The sequence below is a fragment of the Centruroides sculpturatus genome, unplaced genomic scaffold (genome assembly GCF_000671375.1).
Source record: "Centruroides sculpturatus isolate CEXI.00-Female unplaced genomic scaffold, Cexi_2.0 scaffold612, whole genome shotgun sequence".
Taxonomy (NCBI): Eukaryota; Metazoa; Arthropoda; class Arachnida; order Scorpiones; family Buthidae; genus Centruroides; species Centruroides sculpturatus.
In genome coordinates, this window is record NW_019384966.1 from 180,629 (window position 1) to 187,625 (window position 6,997).

A 6,997-nucleotide genomic window follows, 5' to 3' on the forward strand; every position below is an offset into this window, starting at 1 on the left:
AAAATCGCATCTAAAATAGTACAGTAGAAGCCATTCTTCCGGTTAAGCTTAATCCTCTCCCTCTCCCCCCGCGGGAGAATTTAGAAAAATCCCTTCTTAGTGTCCATTCTCATGGCATACCCTACTAAAACGCATACAATACGAATACGAAATAACAAATTCGAATTTAAAACGGTTCGAACATTTTTAAAATCGAAATGGATAAAAATATTTATAACAATGTCTGAAATGTTATTAATTTAATACACCTAAGTACTCGATGAAGACTAAATCCACTCCCTCTCCCCCCACGGGGGAATTTTGAAAAATCCCTTCTTAGTGTGCATTGCCATGGCATACCCTACTAAAACACAGATAAAAACAAAAAATCACATCTAAAATAGTACAGTAGAAGCCGTTGTTCCGGTTAAGCCTTAATGCTCTCGCTCTTCCCCCCACGGGGGAATTTCGAAAAATCCCTTCTTAGTGAGCGTTTCCATGACATACCCTAACTGTCTACCAAATTTCACCTCTTTAGGTTAAGCAGTCTGCTCTGGGAGATGATGAATCAGTGAGTGAGTCAGTCAGTCAATCAGGACAAGCAATTTTATATATTTAGATGTATAAATATTTATATATTGCACTTTAAATGAATTTATCACAGCCAAACCTGCAAACAACACCCACTGAACATAAATGTTTATTGTTGGGAAGAGAGCTGAAAATTGCACAGGTTATATAAATGAAGAGAAAATTAATTTATTTCAGACACCATAGAAAAAAAATCACAAAAATGAAACTTTTTGTACAAAAATCCCCCTTTAATTAATTAATGTGCAAAGAATTCATAAAAACACACACAGATTGATCTTTTACAGATTGATTGTAGGCAATGACCAATATTAGAAAATAGAAAATGTCCTCTGCTGGCAGTGATAATTAAAAAATTTCTTCAAATTATTCTTAATTAAAAAACCCTAAAATGTGATTCTTGGTGTCAAAATTTTTTAATAATCACTGCTGGCAGAGACTGCAGTTTCTTCTTTGCATATTTTAATGTACGTTATAGCCTACAATAAACAATCAATTTATATCTGTATTTTGAAGAGTTCTCTGAAAGCTTGAAAAAAACTTTTGTATCAACTTTTTTTGTGATTGTCTACATTAATGATTATTTCTTTAATGTTTTTCGATAAAAATTTATTTTTTTCATTTACAGCTAAATTTAACCAGTAACCATGTAAAATGCCAGTAGCCAAGTCAGCCATCTTATCAATAATAACTAATTATGTTCAATACATTTTTTTTTCTACATGTCATTTTGAGGACAGTGGCCATTGTTGAAAAGATAAAAATAGGATTTTTAATCACATACTCTTTAATTACGATATCTTCATAAAAGCTTTTGGAATAAAAAAAAATTCAAACGAGCATTCAAACAATTAAAAACCACATTGCGCCTGCACATTTTTAGTTTTATTATTATTTTTAGCCAGGACCATTGTTGAGAGTAATTGTTGTTTAGAAATTATTTTATATTCATTTTGTTTAAGAAGAAATGTTCCTGAAAAATGTCCATTTAAAGGTGGCAGTTATTTCAGGTTTGACTGTGTTGTTATTTTTTCACTCACGATGAAAATAATAAAATGTAAATGAACAATGTATCACTACAATGATGTTTGTCGTCAGAATAGACAATTTTCTTCAAAGATGTTGACATATATACAATGATTCTAATCATACTACTGTAATATTTTTACCAATTTTGCAACAGTATCATCATGATAATATATACATATATTGTCATCAATACTGGCTTAAATAATTACCTAATATGCCTTTGTTGATATAAGCAACTATCTTGTATTATTTGAATATACAAACGCCTAGAAGAACAAATTACGTACATTTTTATTTCCAAAAACTTTTTCTACTACCAATAGATATTTCATAGTATAAAAAAAAGTAAAACTTGAGGTAATAAAACATATGCTTAAAAACAAGAATAAATTGATATTAAACTAATACTTCAGATAAAAATTTTTAATTATTATTATTAATACAAATAACCATGATTCACTATACAGTACATATACAATATAATGTGTACATATAGTGTTTGTTTGTTTTATTAAGTTATGGCAATGCAACACTTGGGCGATCTGCCTAGGGAGATTCCTTCCGGCCCCTATTTGGGCATTAGAGACATGGAGAAAAGCCGGAAAACTCCACGCGGCCGGCCCATTCCGGCCAGGTGCAAACCCACGACCGAACTCCCAGCGTTTGGGGAACGGAACCGCTCGGCCACTGGCTAACCATACATACAGCAAATCATATCTATATACATACACATAAAAATATTTACAGTATATACATACATCATACACGGGCATATTATATATAGTGAAATATGTTTCTGGTTATGTAAATTATCAAAAAAACACGAACATTACAAAATTTCAGATTTTATAATATACAGTAAGACCCTGCTTAACGTAGGGGATGCATTCCTAGACAACAAAATGCTAAGAGTAATAGCGTTAAACGAAGTCATTTTAACATAGAGTAAATAGGGATAGGGAAACATGCCACCAAAAAGAAACAAATTTTACTCTAATTTTAAGTTATTTTTATATTAATTTGTATAATAATATGCCTGGTTTCACTTTTGCACTCCTTTTAAAATCTGAATCATTCGCTACAATTTGATCAACAATTTCAGTTATCTTACCAAACTTCTACTAGGGAAATCTGTAGAGAAATTTTTTGAGTGCTTTGTTTTCAGAATCTCTATTTTCCAGTTCCACACGAATTCCACGTTCTGCCAGTTCTCGAAGGTGGTCGTCGCTCTCGCCAGAAACATGCCGTAACTCCTTGATATCCCTCTCGTCTACATCTCCTAGTCCCGCCGTATAGATTAGATCGAGTTCGGTCAACCTAACGATACGACGACAAACTCTTCTCGTGGAGAATTCTCGGATGCCTTCGGCCGTAACTTCTTCCACACTTCATTCGTGCACTTATCAGTTAATTCTTGCCAAGCCAAGTCGATATTGCCTACGGCATCCACGACGTTATATTTTTTCCAAAATTGCACCAAACAAACACAGATTTAAAGAAAGTATGCCTTTTTGTCACCTTTGGCCGATTGGTTTGTGTTCGCAAATAATCGCATTATATACGAATCGATAAAATGCCGAGATAATTTAAATCGGCGTAAATTTTTAGCTTCTTTTTAGGCTTCGAGCAGACCGCGTTATATCGAATCAGCGTTAAGCGAGGCAGCGCTAAGCGGGGTCTTACTGTATTTATATTACAAAATATAATTGTGTATATATTTTCAATTGTAAATACAGTATTTAAATGCAGTTAAATTATACTTTTCTTTAATTAGTTGCGATGGTTGTGATCTTATGCATCCATCTTACATTTATTAATAATTTATACTTAAATAAACGTAAAAAAAGACTTACGTTTTCTTGCTTCGGCCACTTTTTCTGCAGCTCTCTTTTCGGCTGCTAATAGCTGCTGAATGCCTTGAGTTTGACTAGCCATTATATTATTATCGAGGATATCGTAAAACTAGGCGTAGATCTTATATAAATACTTTACAATTTTTAGAAGATGTAAACGATTCAGACCTACACTTCGGTTAACCAAGTCAGGTGATTTGCGATCCGAACAGCGACGCCTACCGGATTTGTAAATTTATTGATTCATCAGCTACATTTAAATAATTTAATTTATTTTAAGATTTACTTTTATTAAAAGATTTTTTATTTCATTTTTAATTTATTTATTATTAAGTTAATAAAAAATATTTTAAAGTTTGATAAACTTGTGACTTTTTAAAACTTTTCTTTTAGTCCTAAGGACACAAAATTCTTCTTACACTCGAAAGGTGAGTACCAGTTGCCAGCGGTTTCGTTCCCTAAACACTGGGAGTTCGGTCGTGAGTTTGCGCCTTGCCAGGATGGGCTGGCCGCGTGGCGTTTTCCTGGTTTTCTCCACGTCTGTAATTCCTGAATAGGGGTCAGTTACCCTTAAAAGACCTCCCGGAAGGCGTTATTCGCGCGCGTTACGTCCACCGGAATATCCAATTACCAATATTAGCCAGTGAGCTTACACATTCCACGGGGAGAAATAGCCAAAGAAGCCGATGCCCAACTTGCTACTAAACAAACAAACCCGAAAGGTTTTTAAAGTGGCAATCTGTTGTTCTGGGAAACCCGGGATCAAATCTGTACGAATAAAAAAACTCCAGGAATTTTTCAGTTTTGGAGTGCTCCATCTGGATATGAAGCCATTGGGCCCCATCTCTCACCACACCCCATTCATTGTGGCCTGACCAAACTCATAATAGGCTTGTTAAAAAAAGGCAATCTTAGTATCCACAGGTTGAAAAGATTATGCCAGTCCACCATTGATTCGATCCCTGACCCACCCGAGAAGGTCGGATCTGTTATTGACAGGAAAGTTAACAAAATCTTAGATAATGCAAAAACCACATTTTCATTGAGTATACCGACCTCCTCATACGCAGGTGTTGCTGCTAGGGCTAACACAACAAACACGAAAATCTATATATATATATGTTATGGACAAAGTGATTAATCGGGCATTATTCATAATGCTCGGTCATTATGAATAATGACAAAAGAGGATGCGCAGTGTGATAAATATTCATTAATTTATCAAATTGACCGGTCGTTATGAATACTGCTATCACCTAGTCGGGCAAAGTGATAATAATACGTTGAAAAGTGATTATCTGACTTACGCTAGCCAATTGGCACTCTGAGTTGCTGATTGTATTGTGTTGATTGCGTATTGCGTTTAGTACTGAATTTTAAATTGTGCGACATTTTAATTTGATTAAAAAAACTCCATTTATTTCATTTAGAAATATTTATTTTTTGTGAATTATTTCAAAGTATTTAAAAAAACATATAATCTTTTAAAACTAAGCTATTACTATAACTAATAAAACTAATACTATTAACTATATTAATTAAATGGTAAAATTTTACCTATGTGCACCATTACGATGCACATAGGCGGCGGTCGCAACTGTTTGTGATCACAATGCATTTCTCCCGGAGGAAAGCCGCCGATTGTTTAACGTCACTAGATATTGATACATACTAGTTATTGATACACGTGTTCAAGAACTACGGTGAATCAATATCTAGTGACGTTAAACAATACGCGGCCTGCCTGCAGCAGCCCTCCGTGAGGAATCCGTCAAAAGCACAAACAGACGCGACCGCCCCAAATTCGGTACTAAACGCAACATGCACACGCAACTCAGATGCGAGTGTTGATTGGCTAGCGTATTTTGGATGATCACTCCGACGCATTATTATCACTTTGCCCAACTAGATGATAGCAGTATTCATAATGACTTGTCAATTTGATAAATTATTAAAATTTATATTGTACGCTACGCCCATGATTACAATGCCTGATTTTGTTGGTCATTATGAATAATGCCCATATTAATCACTTTGTCCATAACATATATAATTAGGAAACAGTCACATCACCCCTAGGGTCGACCACTGATATAGATTCTGCCAGTGATCTTAGGTATATCTTCACTCAACTGAACACTACTAGTAATACTAATAATAATAGTTTTCACTATACTCGCACTAACTTGCAATTATTCCGCGACACCTTCAATAACATTTGGGTTGGTATCCCTCACCACAGTCACTATACTACAGGATACCTTAGTCGTAAGTGAAACGTGCAAAGTCGATCACACCATAGAAACGGAAGGCTACTTATCTATTCTTTGAAATATCTTAATAAATTTTTACCCCGATAAAACGAGCTTAACGTCCTCCTGTTCGGGCCGGAAGCGCGCACGAGGCTGACAATTTTCTTTTTCTGTAAATTCGTAAATTTAGCGTTCAAACTCGATCATACCCCGAATATGGGCGAAAAGCCGTTTTTCGACATTTTTTACCTGTGTCTCGAATTTTCTTTATAAATTTTAAACCCGGTTAAAAGCCGTTGTCGTCGGTCGGTCTTTTTTCCCCCTTTTTACTCTTTCCGCCCCGTGGGTACTAAGCGGTCCTCTTTTTGCAAGCCCATTATGGGTTCGGCCAGCCAACAATGGGGCGGCCGGGTAGTGAGGGACGGGCCAACATATCCGGTCGGATCACCTAAAAACTACTGGGGATTTTTCGACCCGTCTGAACTCGATCCCGGAATCCCAGAGCCGTAGGCTGCCACCTTGAGCGCTCATCTGGCCGTTGTCGGCTGGTCATGGACATGAGCCAGCATGCGAACGACTGAAAAGTATTTCACCAAATGCATTATTTAAATGTCCAAAGTCGATCACACGTAAAAACAGGCGATTACTTATGTACTCTTTGGACTATGGAAGTATTTTAATAAACTATTAGCCCAGTAAAATGGGGTTGACGTCATCCTATTCGGGCCGTATACTAGCACGCGATCCGACCCACAATTTTCTTCGTAAATTCGTAAATGTAGCATTCAGATTCAATCATATCCCGGAAAGAAAACGAAACGCTGCTTTTCGACTTGTGTCGAAATCTACTATATAAAGCTGAAAAAATGGACATTTTCTGTCACGGTATGCCAAAAATGGCCACTAGGGGCGCCCTAGCTATTATTTAAATTAATTTAAATTAATAATATAAATTACTGTATTTTATATTTTTACAGTATAATATTCCGTATATTATTTTTATTTGTAATTTAGTATACCCCGACGCCATCGGGCCTTTCGACTTGTATGTTCATAAATTTTAAACCCGATAAAAAGCGGTTGACGTAAATAATAAACACACAGGGAAATCAAGTGAAAATTCTAACGACCTTAAAATTCCGAATCTTCCAAAAAACAGGTACAGTATACAGTACTACAGCATTTCCGACACCCTTGATGCCAAGCCATGCACGGACCAACCGTGGTCACGTATAAGAATACTTCATCAACATAACTTACACACACTACGGCTTATTTTTTCAACAATTCTAT